We start from the raw sequence: 15,792 nt of genomic DNA, 5'->3' as shown, positions 1-15,792 counted from the left end.
AATGCATCTCAGCAATTAGCAATTTACAGCACAGCGTTAAAAAAAAAGGCCCTCATCCCACTTCCTCCCCAGTCATCACCTGCTTAATCCGTATTTTCATCCTTGGCTCTGGGAGCAACACCCCTTACAAGTGTGGCTTTGATTTTACAGCCTGTGCAGTCGCTGGTATCTAATCCACAGTAAAACCATTGATAAGCCAGACAGGGGTAGAGGTTGTTGGCTGGTGTGCGCTTTTGGTGGGTGGCTGTCCCCTTGTGGACACTTGGTGGAATTACTCTCTCCTTTTTATTAGTAACCTACTGTACACTGTATGGTCATGCAGTATTAGGAAGTAGCAAAACAAAGGGGTCTTATCCCTTAATATCTGTTGGTTGTTGCAAGCTGTGGTTAAAGCTTAAATTTCATCCAGATTGTAGATATTTATTGGTATGAATTACTAAATCACATGACCTATAGTGGCTTGTCACATGCTTTTGGAGACACTACTATCATAAGTGATCTACTGTTATTGTTTTGGTTGTGTTATTGGAGGAATACCATGAGGTACAGTAAGTTTAGTGTAAACACCATTTAGGATACACTGTTTTCTGTGGTGTCTTTATGGAGTGACCATAGGTGTGTTAAAACAGTCATAGTTTGCTTTTTTGCGTGGAATATGCAGAAAGTGTTTATTGATCAGTTAATTCATTAATATAATCACCTCACTGACTGTAAAGTTACTGTTCAGATCATTGCAGTTCAAATTGATTTTGATTGTCATTGCATGTGAAAGGCAACCCAGTAATTAGGCACAGTTTGTCAAAACATATCTGGATGTAATTGTTCCTTTAGAATATTGGATGATGGTTATTTATTTTTGTTTCCTTTTAATGTCATATTGGACTTGCAGATGTAAGTAAGTCACAGATTTGTGGATATTTTTAATGAACAGGAAGTGACTCTCTCCATCCTGGTCGGGGATGGACGGGACATTCTTTATCCTATTGGGGGGACAATGCGGGGTCAGCCCTGTGAACTGGAGGCGNTCAGGCTTGTCTGTCTGTCTGTCTGTCTGCCTGTCCGGCCCCCGCCGGAGAGGAAGCCCCACCTCCCGGCTCCCAGCAGCCGGCCGCCTCCTCTCTCCTCCTCTCCCCGGCGCTCTGCTCTGCTCTGCTCCGTCCCTGTGGCCTCGCTCGGCGTCGGAGCTTCCTGCGTGACAACAAAAAAGTGCAGACTCTCTGTTCTCGACGGAGGGATGGATCCGCGCTTTCACCGCTGACGGAGGGAGACATTTACTCATTTATAAAACACTGGATTAGCCCCTACTTGTTTGCGGTGAGTGATTCTGTGTAAATCTCTAGTTATGTTTTCAGAACCCGGAGGTTGTTTGTGTAAACGGAGCGAGCATACGGCGAGGGTTTTGTTGAGGAAGTCATTACGATATCGAGGAAACGGGTGCAGTTTTTTTTTTCTTTTTTTTCGAAGGTCGGTGCCGAGCCCTTGTGTGCGCGGGTGTGCGCGCGCGTGCTTTATGTGTGTGTGTGCGTAACAAGAAAGAAAGAGTCAGTGCAACTGGAAAAGAAAGAAAGAGCCACACCGGTGCGTTCAAGTGCCGATTAAAGATGTGTTTTCTAATGATACAGTGTAGTCCGCCTTGTTGGGGATTTTCAGACCACCGTGTTTTAAAATGCAGATTAGCCTAAAGGACTGAAAGGAATAGCAGGCGACCCCCACCCCCTCAAATTAACTTCTTGTAACATTGTTACCGGTGCGCTGTTGTGATTATTATGTAAAGCACAGCCCAGAGGGTTTCTGCGTAAGACATTTACGCACACTGTAGGCCCTTTTATGTGAAATTGTATCATTGGCCTTACTTGGCTGCTAATTCGTGGTCTCCAGTCATGCTGCTTCTTTAATATCATTGGAGAGCGTCTGCTGCTTCCGAGCAGGGAAGCCTGTCTTTGAAGGGCCATTTTCTCTGCGTAAATGTGACTGTGACTGCGATAGTGACACATGTTGACCATTTGGTGCTCACGGGTGAAGGCTCTGACCCCTGTATGTGTGTGTGTATGTGTGGGTACGCGTGCGCGTGGCAGGTGGACCGTGTTGAATCACTTCCCACGCGCTCCTTCACTTCTCTTGAACTGGAGGCGCGTACAACAGCTGCTTCTGTAGGGAACACACACACACACACACGAACCACTCATCACGCTCATCACACACACCTCTCGGGTTTAAAACACGGTCTACAAACACAAGCCGTGAAGCAACAGGCTTTACTGAACACACTGTGCTGCGGGTTGAGTTTATCTGCAGCCAGAAGGAGCCTTGTTGTGTGTTTTAGCTGCTGCTGATAAGGTTAGCCATAACTGCAAGAGTAGGGAATTAGAGCCTCCTGGCTTTTATAGTGAGACTTCACTACTGGTGTCTTTAGCAGCTACTGACTGGGGCTGCAAATAGGTCATCATGGGCATGTGTCTGCCATGTAGCATAGCTGTGTGCTGTCATTTTGGGCATATTGTGGTATATATAGTCTATTATTATGTTACTGTTACATTGATTATAACCTGGGTTTCTCTCAAGACCAGGAAGACTCCCAAAACAAAATACACCATGGGGACATTTAAAATTAATGAGAGGACACATTTATCTTTATCACTTGACACTGGGAGACAGTGAGAGATGTTGTGGCTCTATTTCACTTGTTGCTGACACTAGTTTAAGTTTCACCTACTCATTTACCACTCACACCTCCAAAGAAAGTGTTAAACATTTCAGATATTTCTAATGGACACTGTTTTTTAATTATTATTTTGACAGGATGAGGCTATGTTGCAAAGTGTCTATTTATAAGGTGCCAGGTGTCGAAACAGAGATCGAAATGAAAAAAGAAACAGTGCAGTTTTGGTGTGGATCCAGAAACATGAGCATTTTTCTCATGAACACTTAGACTAAAAGAATGGAGGAAAGAAAAGTCACATGGCGCTATGGCTGTCGATCACTGTGTATTTTGATAAAGGTCTTGATCCAGATTAAGCCGTAGTGGATGTCAGCGCTCTCAGAGGGCTTTAGATGTATTAGTGATTTATCATCTGTCTGAACTATCACCTTCACCACTGATGGCAGCCAGTGTCACCACTGCACTTTCATACAGGAAACCCCCCATATGAAAACACACTTAACCGAGCATTTGACCCATGACTGCTGTCGCAGGTTAATCTCCAATGGCTGTCTTTCAGCATTATGAACCCCTTTTAACTAACATCATTATACTGATGTTCAGAAAACATTTAGAGGCTAGAACAGTTGTTGTCAGGTATATGTGATTCCTCAAATGTGTTGTAACTGTAGCAATGTAACTGAAGTCTGTGGTGCAGACCAGTGAGCCTGTCAGGGATATGTTAGATTAGGATCACTCACTTCTACAAGATACTGGAGCTACAAGTCATTTTGACTCATGTTAACTGAAACTGAGTGTGGATGGAGGCAGTGTCAGGGCTATTGTTAAGTGTTTGGGGCATTAATGTGTTGCAGTTGTGGCCTGTCTGCATGCTACGTTGTGCACACTGTCTTCTTGTCCTCAGACACCACAGTGTACTGTGTGGTCATGTGCAATATCGTTATTTGGCATGAAGCAAAAAGTTTTATGCTTGTTTTGAACCGTGACACAACTTCTCTATACAGTTTAGTTTGTTCCCCCACCTGGCAGACATCCACTTTGCCTGGCACAGAACAAACAATAACAGTGACATTTCCTCCTAATTGCCTTGACACTTGCTTAAATTTTAACTCATATTGAATTATTGACCCTGTAGATGTTAAACACAGCAAAAAAAAAGTCAGTTCAGTGGCAGAAACCTCAGATCTGGACCACTTTTGATCTGAAATGCAAAGTTCTTTATCTGTCGACCAAATTTCATGAAAATAAAGAGAGAAACAAACTAAGTAAGAGGAACAAACATAACCTCCCTGGCAGAAGCAGTGAGCCAGCTAACTTTCGGTGGATTTATCCTCCCTTGTCACAGCCTTACATGTGTCTGATGGTTCAGGACATGATAAGAGTGTAAGATTACTTATGCAAATCTCACTCTGAGGAACAGAATTTCCCGCTTCTGATCATCCATTTAAAAAGCAGTTGAACCCTTCTACTGTGATAGCGCCTATACTAGGCTGGCATGTTTTCAGGTGTCGTCGTGCTGTTTGTCATGCTGCGGTAGCCTGCAGTGCTGTGAGTGTCTGGGGGCTAGACGGCAGCTGTGTTGAGCAGAGTGTTGGTGACAGTTTGTCTGTGGCAACAGCACCTGGCTCTGTTTAGAGAGTGATTAGGAGAGTCCCAAGCAGCTCCCCATACTGTTTACACAAGGAGCCTGGAGTTAAAGGTGACCCACTTTGCATTTCCTTATCAACAGCTCCCATTGATAGCTTTGAATAGCACAGACTGTAGAGAGGCCTTTGCATGGGTTTACATAGTTCCCTATTAGAGAGAATGGGATGTGTTTGACTGGGAGAGGCTTAGATTTGACTAGCATTACAACAATGTCCTGAGGTGGTATGAAAATGTGGGTGCACACACCGCTCTCTTTGTGTGTCAGGGCAGGGCTGATATGTGGTCTGCCTGCGTGATGGTGGAGAAACCACAGTTGGATGTTTAGGAAATACAGGTTTTATTCGGCCATCATATCTCTCCATCTCTTCCACCACCTCTCTCGTCTGCTTTTCTCTTTCTCTCTCTTGATCTCTCTTCTTCTGTCTCCCGAGCTACAACTCTCCAGGTACGCCTTGTGGATTTTGTGGCGGTGGGCCCTGTTTGATGCTTTTCCCTTCTGGATGGACAGGAGAAGTGTGAGTGATTGTGTGTGTCTAAGCGTCCCCTGCCGGGTGTAAAAACAGGTAGTAAAAGCTGTAAATGTGATGACCGGTGAAGACAGCTGAACAAACCGGTCATAAAGTATTTATCTGAAGGGAAGACGGACAGAAAGTTGGATGGACGTCCACTGTGTACAGACAGGCAGACGGATTCACAGGTAGAGGAAGGAGTTGTAAAGTAGATAGCCAGATAACCAAAAACTTCCTGTAGCTCATGACTTTTGTTCTCGTACCTGCTGCTTTTTGCTCCATATTTCACTGATAAAGCTGCTTATCACGTCGTGTCTGTATGCGTGTGTTTACTCTCCGTGTGTGAGAGCAAGCCTAACCTGCTCTGTAAGCCTGGCCTGCGTAGGGACATATTATGTCCCTGTGTCATCCAGCATTGCCGTTAAACATTAAACAATATCCAATTTTTCACCCCCAGGTATTGTTTATGTGTGTGCGTGGGGGGGATGATACACGCTTTCAAAGATGTTAAGGGTGTGGTGCTCATTTGCCTGTCACACAACATGGCACACAATCACACACCTAGTGACACACCACACAAATTTATGGCCTGGCAATTAGTGGGACATGCAATGAAACTTGTTTGAGATCACGCCAAGCAGTTGCCTGACATGTAATGATAGCTGGAAAAGAGTGTCTGCAGGTAATGTAAACAGGGAAGGTTCCAAATAAAAGCTGCATTAAATAATTGTATAGCTATTAGTTAGTTCATATACACCTGCTGCTTTTGAAGAGTTGGTTATGTGGGAGTTTAAATTAGATTTTTTCCTCCCACTTTGTAGACTCAAGTATGTTTGTCCACTTATCTCATACACTTTGTGCCCATGTCACTTAAAGATAAGTCATAAAAACAGCCACAGATCGTAGCTTGCATCTAGATTTATATGGTAATATAGTTTGAACATGTATGTTTTTGTGAATGCACTCTAGATTTACATCTCACCCTTTCTGGCTCACTCTCATATCTTCATCTGTGGGTGTGGGTGTGGGTGTGTATGGGTGTGGCAAACAGATGTTAACAGGCGCCCCAGTCACCTGATTTGCCCCATTTCTCTTCAGCAACGGGATATTTGAGCTTTAGTTTTCCATTTGTTTCCCTCTACCCAAAGGCTTATTTTTCTGTGGCTTGATTGTATCTTTGAATTGTTGTTTCTACGGTTTGTTACTATTCAGCTTGGGTGGCATCTATTTTTTTCATACTTTGCAGAAATTTTACTGAGGTATGCGGTATATGTCAATCTTTGTATGCAGCGCTACCAAACATTCCCCACACCCCACCAACCACCGGCAAGTTCGCTTTGTTCCGCAAGCTTTCTTCGCTTTTCCAGTTTAATTAATAGACAACATGAACTCACAAAATGTCATGAAAGGTAATATTCCTACACCTAACTTCCTTATTAAACTGAATTCAAGTTTTTCTCTTTCACCGAACTAACACTAGCTTAATTGCCTTGTTAACTCATTGTAAAATGCACTTCGAATAAATATTCAACCCAAAATAAAACTCACCGAAAGTGTCTTGGTTAGTTAGTTCACTGTTCCAACAGTCACCAACTCTGGTTTGGTCGAAATAAACCCTTAATTCACAGAGTTAGATTTCAGAATACGCTGTTTTCCCCTGCAGTCTCTCTGCCGTTGAGGGCCAGCTATTCCCAGTCCTGTAACGTTATCCCCACCAATGGCGGTGGCCATATTTGTCCGCACAAGTAGAGACTGACCTCTGATGGCAGGTGATTTGCACTACATACAATACATTCTCAGTATGGCATCTCAGTATGAGTTTAATACAAAGATGAGCGTCTGTTTTTTGAAGGTATTGAAAATCATACCATCTGGATTTCTAAATACCCTGTTATACAATAATACTGTGTTACTGCCCAAGCCTTATTCCTGTCTCCATTTTTCTGTACTTTTGTTTGCCAAACTTGAGCATTGTGCTTTTTGTGCCATTAAAACAAATTAAGCCAGTCGAGTCAAGGCAGAGTCACGCTGATTTTCTTTATGGTCGCGAATCCCATGTTCAAGACCCATTCCCTGATTCACACTGGATGCGTGCTGCTTTTGTATCCAGTGTGATTTCATTTAGACAGCAGCACACAGCACAATGCTCTGCAGTGGAGTAATTACAAGCAACCTTTTCATAATGTTAACTTTGTTTGTATTCTCAATCTTCAGCTTGGATTAGATTGTCTGAGGGCAACTGGAAAAAAAAGAAGAAAACATTTCCATTCACACATGAAAAAAAAGGAAGTCTTGCAACATCCAGCAGACGGAACAACATTCTAGATATCTTTAGATGATGTGTATGTTTGTGTAGCTGATGTTTGCTGCTGTCGTTTTCCTACCCCGGGGCCTGATAAGCGTTGGCCAAACAAACACAACACAGGCAACATGAGAGCAGTAGATAAGCGAATCATACACACACTCAATACTGACCATACTTGACTATTGCCCTTACCAAATAGGGCCTCTTTCATTCAACTTTTTTTTTTTTCGGTGTGTGTTCCGCTGCACGAATCATACAGTGTGTGTGTGTCTGTCTGTCTTGTCTTTGTGCTTTCACCAGTCACACTCTCACAGTATAACCCAGCATTGTGCTAAAGGCTACTCCTCAACAAAGGCCTTTTCTTTAGCTATCACATCATCATCTCTCTTTTCCCCTCTATCTGTGTCTGCTTCTATCTCTCCTCAACATGTCTGTCTGCTTGCCTCTCTCTCGCTTCCTCTCCTTCTCTCTCTCTCTCTCTCTCTCTCTCTCTCTCTCTCTGTGCCCAAGATATCTGCTATATCAGCTGACTGTCATATTGTGTGTGTCTGTTTGTTAGCATGCCTCCTTGTGTATGAGAGCAAGGTCAGACATGTGCCTGAAGAAGTGAAGTGGGTTTTGTGTCCATGTGTTTTAATCAGCTCATGGATAGAGCTGCATGCCTGTGTTGGTGGAGGCCACAGTTGCTGTGTTGAACGTGCTCTCATGGAAGCTGTAGTTGCCAGCTAGACTAGTTTTATCTGCGTGGTATTTGCATTACTAAAGGGTATCCGTTTTGGGGCACTGTTGTTTTTTTTCTTTCACATTTCTGTTTATATCTCTTCTCACATCTTCCGTAAGTGTTGCCTATTTCAGTTTCTCATCAACGATACATGCTTCTCCTTTGCGCTAAACAGATAAAACAAATACACAGGAAAGAAGTATTCCACATGAAAGCTGTTGTATGGCTTTCACATAGCATCAGGCAGTCTACTAGAGTAGACTCTTATGTAGTAGAGATGTTACAATACAATTTTTGCCTTCCTGATTCCGAAACCCTAACTTGCAGCCAGTACCAACTATCGATCCAATACCTTGGCATTAAAAAAAAAAACAGCTGTATATTTCTTACCCTGAAACTAAAGCTTTGCATACTGTACATGATGCCTTTTTACTGGTGGGACTACCCAGTGTTAAATACTGCCAATACTGCTGACATCTTGCTAACGGCTAAAACAATTTACTGGAAATCAATTCTTTTTCGCTGCTATAAAACAGTAGCCAGCGGCCGCACAGCACAACTTGCTGTGTAGGCTACTGTTTCAAAGCAGTGAAGAAAAATTCATTCCCGTTTTATCTAGCTGTTACACTACTGTTAAGTTTATTGATAAATTACGTGGTATTGTGTTGGCGTTTAGAATAGTGTGCTTGCCGATACCCGATCCAGCATTTTAGGCGGTATCAGAGGCGTTTCTGATACTGGTATCAATATCATAACTCTTTTAAGTAGGGCTGCAACTACCAATATTTAAATCTAGCATTTTTTTTAATTGTTTGGTCTGTGTCACAAAATTGTGGGAAAAAATGCCAATCTGGACTTCCCACACAAGCTAATGTCTCTGAATGTCTTCTTGTGTCTGACCATGACATACATTGAAGTCAAGCAGGACATTTGCTATGTGAGAAGTTGAAACTTGAGAAATTGCTGCATTTGTTCACGTTTTTTTGCTTGGTAGATGACTGAAATGATTAGTCAGTCATAAAAGTTGTGGCTAATTATCTTTCTGTTGATCAGTTAATTGACTAATCGCTTCAGTTGCCAAGGTCATGTGAAACCTATGGTAATTGAGTATCTTTTTATCTTTCAATTAAATCTTCATTCATGGATATGTTCTGTGTAGACAGAGGGAAGTCATGAGGATTTGTGATTCGGAAAGAATGGGTCATTCATTTGTCAGCACAGAGCACATTCAACGAAGGCCTGATTTTGATGGGTTGCACACATTCCACTGGTCCAACTAACAACCAAGCAATACCAATACTGAAATTGATTATCAGAAACACAAGAGCCATTAAGACTAATCTGGTTTGACCCCTAAAAAATGTTGTAGAAAAGTAGAAGTTTTTGATGAGCTTCTATTCTACAAATTATTTGTGACATACCCGAAAGAATAAGGGACACCATAGGTCTCAGCTCTGGCCAATAGAAACCTTGTTGTTGTGGCGACTCACTAAGATGTGTGGCCATGGCGACGGCGGGTTGTCTCCTACTCGCCCAGAGGAAAAAGGTTCACTCATCAGTCTATACAACATCAGCACATTCAGACTCGCACACATGTACAAGCAGGAACACACACCAATTATACCAATTACAAGATTACAACAGGGCAACTCTCGGCAACCAGACCCTGCTATGGAAAGTCAAGTTGGTGCTGTGTGTGTGTGTGTGTGTGTGTGTGTCTGCGTGAGTGTGTGCACGCACACGGTGGAGCCGCCTGGGAGTCAGGGCCCATGCAGAGCACTTGGAGTGCTAATTAGGCAACCACAACCCAGCAGAGTACATCACAGACAGAAAGGGAGAATAGAGGGGAGAGAGAGGTTGAACAGAGGATGAAGTGAGGGCTGTATGTAGGGGAGCTGGCAAAAACAGCGCTCATCTCCCGAGGAGGCTTGTGGAGGGGCGAGAGTGAGAGATGAAGAGAGAAGGAGGGGGAAAGTTGAAAGTTGATGATAACTAAAATATGTTACAGGCAGCGATGTCCCCAGGCATCGAGAGCTTTACTGTACAGAACAATACAATTTATCCAGAACTGTGTGGGCTGTCTGTGCCGAACAGTATCGCAGGTGCAGAAACCATGAAAAGCTCCATGGTGCATCCTTCTTAGTATGTGTTTGCTTCTATTTATGCTTTGGGTTCATGTGAGATGTGCAACATCTGTCAAATCTCCCTGCCCTGCTGGGTAGAGCCGCACTGCCACCTTTTCCTGTTTCTGTAGCAGGTGAGGTTGATTAAAAGAGAGAGGAGTCGAAAGGACCTGCTGCTGCTGATGATGATGATAGTGATGGTGATGATGACGACTGTGAGTCAGAGCTGACTCCCTACCTCCTCTCACAGTCGAACAGCTGGGCAGGGGCTGAAGCTGGCCCTCTCATCAGGGGAGCGGCAGGGCTGTGTCCCCCTCAGCGAGAGGCTACAGAGGGCACAGCCGTACAGACAGCAGCTTGACTCCTGGGGCATGGACCACAAAGAGCCAGAGACACAGACAGAAGGCTCTTATGTGTGTTTGTGTGACTGAATGTGTGTGTGTCTGCATGTGTGTGTTCACACTCTCTAAGCAGCGTTGTGAAGCGTAACCAGACTGTTCTGTCATACGCCCACGCTGGTGTCTCAGAGAACACAGCCACACACTCCCCAGATGACATGCGTGCGCACACACACAGACACACAACCCTAGCAACCCCTACCACAGCCGCTATGTAATTAACAGACAGAGGAAATGGCGCTGTTGGGGTGGGTGAGTCGGATGCAGGGAGGAGGAGAGGAGAGAAAATCATCTCAGCTCGTGCCTACCCTCAAGACACAATCTGCTTCTCTGTGGCTGTGTGTGTTGGAGAATAAAAGAGAGGAAGGTGAAGATAGGGAGAGAGATGCCGGCTGGTCTTTTGAAATCTCTGTGTTTTTGTTGCAAGCTGCTGGCAGGCAGGGTTTTTTTTGGAGTGGGGGGGATACAGAGCAAGTGGAGGAGAGGAAGAGAAGTAGGAGGTGAGGGATGAATAATAAGGTGTGTGCCCACATGCACGCTCACACACACACACACAGCCGTATCATTTAAAGCCACACAAGGTAAAAGACAGGAAGGCTGCTCTCTTTGCTCTTTGCACAGAGGTGTGTGTGTATATGTGTGTGTGTGTGTGTGTGTGTGTGTGTGTGTGTGTGTGTGTGTGTGTGTGTGTGTGAGAATGTGTATGTGTTGAAGACACTGACAGTGAGCCAGGTTAGAGGGAGATGTACTCTGTTCTCTGCTGTAGCTCCATAATGGAGGCCTGCTGTATAATGACAGCTCAGACACACAGGCAATTCTCTCTCTCTTTCTCTCTTTCGGCTTCTTGATTGATCTCTTGCTCCCTCTCTCGCCTCCCTTCCTTGTTTCTCTCTGTCTCTTTGTCTCCTCTTTTCTTTTTACCCTCCTCTCTTCTTCTCTCTCTCTCTCTCATTCTCCAGTGGAATTGTCGCCTTTGATTCTGCTGCTCTGCAGCCACAGTGCTGCTGTTTCAGGATTTCTCTGATATTAGGGCTTTCTCTTTGGTATGGACTAAAAGAGATGGCATACATGCGTGCAGTCATGCACTTGCAGGTGTGTGTGTGTGCAAACACACACATGCTCGCTCATACATATCCGTTCTACAGCGCCTGAGGGTAGATTGCTCTGACATCTCATCTCAGAAGTCAAACAAACCTGGAACTACCAGAGCAGGTTTATCCTGCTGTGTTCCTGGATGATGTGTGCGTGTGTGTGTGTGTGTGTGTGTGTGTGTGTGTGTGTGTTGCTTTATGTGTTTTCAAGACAGAGATCATGACATGCATCTATTTGTACAGTTTATGTTGAAGCCCTGGTATTCATATGTATGAGCATTTACAGCTGCTCTTGAGGTTGGGTTCCTGCTCTCTTGCTTGACCTACATGAACCGCCTTTTGCTTTCTTTTCTGGAACGCCCATCTGACCAGCTCTAAGATCATCCTTTGTTCTTTTATCACACCTTCAAAGACTGCTTACGGGTACAGTACATGAGTGATATTTATAAACAGTGTATCACTTCAAGTGTTGATTTTGTCAGCCACAGAGATATGTATTTTCATGCTGTCATTCAGGCAGTTATACAAGGTGTCATTTGTGAAGTTCCCTTTAGGTTGAAGCACTCCTGTGATGCGACTGTGGTAGCGGCTATTATGACCATATTACATTCTGTTTTGCTAGGTTGGTTTCATCCACGTCGCTTCATCACTGATATATTTGGCACCCTCAATTTTTCATCTCTATCTTTAGTCGGAAGTTTCCTTCATGCTGAACTTCTTACAAACCCTCCTCCCTTGGTTTCCATCCTCCTGTCAGCACATCTTCAGCCAACTGGCAAGTCAGTCAACCATTCATGATGACATGTACTCATCCAGCCGACTCTAAATCCCTCCTGTGTCACTGGCTGAGCTACTTATTCTGGGTACTTTGAGCAGGTTGAAGGTTCCAACCTGTGTCCTCTGTTTGAAGTATGCTTTCACACTGAGTGATCACCTTCACTGTGTTATCATGAGCAACTGTGATCAGAGTTCATGATCTTAGCAGTGAGGGGATTTCCTCTTATTTATGACAAGATGGCATGATGCTTATCTTGATGATGTGTTGGAGGCTTGCTGGTCTGCACAACCTGCAGGAAAATGTTTGTCAGCTGCAGCTCTTCACCTAACCAGTTCACTAAGGCTACGTCTTGTTTACTATTCCCTGCAGTGTTTGAAACCTGTCTCCTGACAAAAAGTGTCAGTATCCCACTGTTGAAGCAAATTTCAGTCATCAGTCACTTGTTAATCGTAACAACAAATTGAGCTGAAGATTTTGTCGCTGCCTCATAATAAAAGCCTTCCAGTAGGTTGCTGGTTGAAAACAGTGAAATGTGAAGCAGCAGTAAATGTTTGTTTTGTATTAGCAAATACAGCTTTGATAGAAAACAGCAAGGGTGCTATTTGTTAGAGGGAAGTAAGAACAGGAATGTAGGAGTGGAACAAAACACCAAACCACAAAGGCTATGTTACACCGGAGCTGCACAAGTATTCAAAGCTGAGCACAGCAAGACTTTGAGAAACCGTGCTTCAGTTGCCTGCCTGGCCACACATGTTGAGCCAACCAGTTTATTACATTGACATATTTATTGCTCATTTGAAGGCAGACACTGACCGGTTTTGGCTCTGCTCCTAAGCGGCGCCACAATATTGTGGCATAGCTGAAGTGTACCGAGCCGCTGGAAAAGGGGCATCTGCTGCCCCAGTGAAGTAAAGCGTGGATACACAGTGTTGGCGGTGCAGTTCCAGCCCATGCTGCGTTGGACTTGGCCACGCCAGGTTGGTGGCTGGATCAGATAGATGGGCCAGCAGCACTGCCCTGCTAGTTTTAACGAGCTGATAGGCAAATCCCTTCCTGGTTAAAGATTAACCACTCGCTAGAGCTGCCACTGCATTATCTCCCTGCTGGCCGGGGCATACAGGAGCCAAGAGGATTTACTTTATATGAGTGCGTGCGCGTGTGTGTGTGTGTGTGTAAAAGAGAGAGAGAGAGAGTAATCTGCATTCCAACCAGCAAAAGGGTGGAACTGCGAATGTGTGTGTCAGTGTGTTTGTTTGACTATGGGAGTTAGTGATCGGCTTTACTCCCAGCGGGGTGTTAAAACTGTGTGTTTACTGTATGCCATTTAGCAGTCAATCTGCTCTGTGTGTGTGTGTGTGTGTGTGTGTGTGTGTGTGTGTGTGTGTGTGTGTGTGTGTGTGTGTGTGTATGGGCGGGATCATGTTTGTGTGTGGTTTGTTGTAATCTACATTCCTTTTCTTTCAGGGCTTTGTTTTGTTTTCCCTTAGGGCGTAACGGCATTCAAAGGGTTAATTGCATGAGGAAGCTTGGTGTGTAACAGACTCCTTTAACCCTTGGGTTGTCAGCGAAAAAATAGTTTATTTTTTTGCTACAGTGCCAAAAGATTTACTTCAGTCATATCTCCTAAGACCTTTGCATTAAGGCTCTAAACCTTGCATGAGGATGTGGCCTTTGTCCCTTTCATAATCCACAGCAATATCATTTAAAATGTATTTTTCCTTTTGTGTATCACTGGATTAAAGGAAGGTGACATATGCTGTTTCATCTACAGAGGACTTCCCTCTGATTCACTGGGAGACAATGCCATCTGCTGGATGTTTGAAGGACGTAGAGCCATGGATTGCCTAAAACACTGAGCAAATGCGTTGTAACTGAGTGATGATAAGAGGTGGAGGCAGGCTCAATAATCTGGAAATTCGTAAGACATTACTCATCCCGGGTTGCTTAGATCATGCTATTCATCATAACTTACTCTGAAAAGAGAGCCTTGACTTGCGTGGCTTGTGTTTCTCTGGCTTAGAAAGAAGAAGTGGAAACGGAGATCAGAGAGAGCTCTCTCTCGTTAAACCGTGCACACCCACATAACCTTAATACTATCATTGATTTCCACTTAATCCTGTTGTGTATGTTGTAATCAGTGCTTCAAAGTAGAGAGTGTTTCACCATGCTATAGGTGGGACCTCTTGTAAAGCTTGTCTTCTCTTTTTGTATGTTTTGGGCATTCTTGTCTTTATTGGACACTAGAAAGTGGGGAGTGGACAGGAAATGAGGGCAGATAGAGGAGGACATGCAACTAAGCCAGACTTTAGGTTAGTCCACCCCTAGGTCACCACCAAGACGCCCCATGAGCCAGACTTTTACTTCTGAGTACCAGCAGAGGGAGACTGGACAGGAAAAGCCATGTAAGCACCTGCAACCCCCTCAGCCCCGACCCTGCTCCATACAAGCTTCTTCAGACGGACAACATCAACACAGACAGCAAAGGGACACTCTTCTTTAAAACAAGCAGCTTGATCCTTGTGATGCTAGACAGGAAAGGGGTGTAAGAGAGGCACAAAGACAGAGGAGAGTGTAGCGGTTCTGTGTTTCCTCTGAGGAGACCTGAGGAACAGAAAGGAGTCGTTGTCGAGAGGTGGCCTTTGGCACAGTGCTCGCCACCATGTAGCTTTACCCCAAAAGATAATCTCTCTCCCTGTCATTGCTCTCACTCCTTTGCTGCTTTGAGAAAAGTAGCGAGTGACGGAGGGAGGAAATGACTAAAGAAACGACTCATTCACACCCCTGCAATGACAGCAGGACGGACAGAGGGGAAGTCAAACCCACGCATTTACCCTTTTCCTGAGCCCTCCACCCCCAGACAACCATTACGCATTAGTCTCCTCCACCCTGATAAGAATTCCTTGTAATTGTAGTGCATGTAGCCTTTGTGTGTGCTTTTATGGTTTGATTGCACATTTTTGGTATGACTTCCTTGTTTGTATGAGATAGTAAAGGTTGATTGGATTTCATTACGTATTTGTTTGGGAGGTAGGTGATGAGCATTTCCAGTTGGGACAGAACAACAATGCCGATAAATAAAGCAAATTGAAATGCATTGAGGCAAATATTCCCACACAAAAGGGTTTCTCTCTTATGCTTTGGGCTTGACACAGGCTGGGACATGTCCTCTTCCTTTCTCTTTCCCTCTCTCTTTTCTTTTTGTGTCTCAAGAAGGGAAGGGCGCCCCACATATTTAACCTACTCCCCCCCCCCGTCCATCTATATACATGCACACATACATACACACTGCCTGTCGCTGCCCAGCCATGGGGTCAGATGTGATGACCGGCTGAGCACTCTCCCCTCCACTCCTCCTCCTCCTCCTCCTCCTCCTCCTTCTTGTCTCTTCTCCTCCTCTCCTCTCCCCTCCCCCTCCTCCCGCTTGCCTTGGCAGGGCATGCATGCCTGTGTCTGTTATCTACAAATGGCTGAGGAATTATAGGTTGAGAGGGGAGGAGGAGGAGGAGGAGTGAGGGAGAGTGTGAGAAGGGAGGGCGGGAGGGGAGGGAGGGAGGGAGGCGG

General features: G+C 44.6%; 2 protein-coding genes across 7 annotated transcripts in view; both read left to right on the top strand.

Moving 5' to 3' along the window:
* LOC126389193 (cytochrome c oxidase subunit 4 isoform 1, mitochondrial) overlaps positions 1-15,792 on the top strand; it is a 516,851-nt gene that overhangs the window by 456,708 nt on the left and 44,351 nt on the right. The window lies entirely within an intron of this gene.
* The window catches only part of gse1b (Gse1 coiled-coil protein b), a 188,423-nt gene that overhangs the window by 143,260 nt on the left and 29,371 nt on the right, over positions 1-15,792 (top strand). Inside the window, exon 1 of one of the 3 annotated variants that reach the window (XM_050042526.1) lies at positions 1,135-1,314. The exons of the other annotated variants lie outside the window; for them this stretch is intronic. The gene's annotated coding sequence lies outside the window, so the exon portion shown is untranslated. Of the gene's footprint in view, positions 1-1,134; positions 1,315-15,792 lie in introns of those variants that run through there. 3 annotated transcript variants of the gene reach the window in all.

This window comes from Epinephelus moara, chromosome 1 (assembly GCF_006386435.1).
Source record: "Epinephelus moara isolate mb chromosome 1, YSFRI_EMoa_1.0, whole genome shotgun sequence".
In the NCBI taxonomy this organism is placed as follows: domain Eukaryota; kingdom Metazoa; phylum Chordata; class Actinopteri; order Perciformes; family Serranidae; genus Epinephelus; species Epinephelus moara.
The sequence above is the reverse complement of the archived record's forward strand: the minus strand, read 5'-3'. Positions and strand labels throughout refer to the sequence as shown.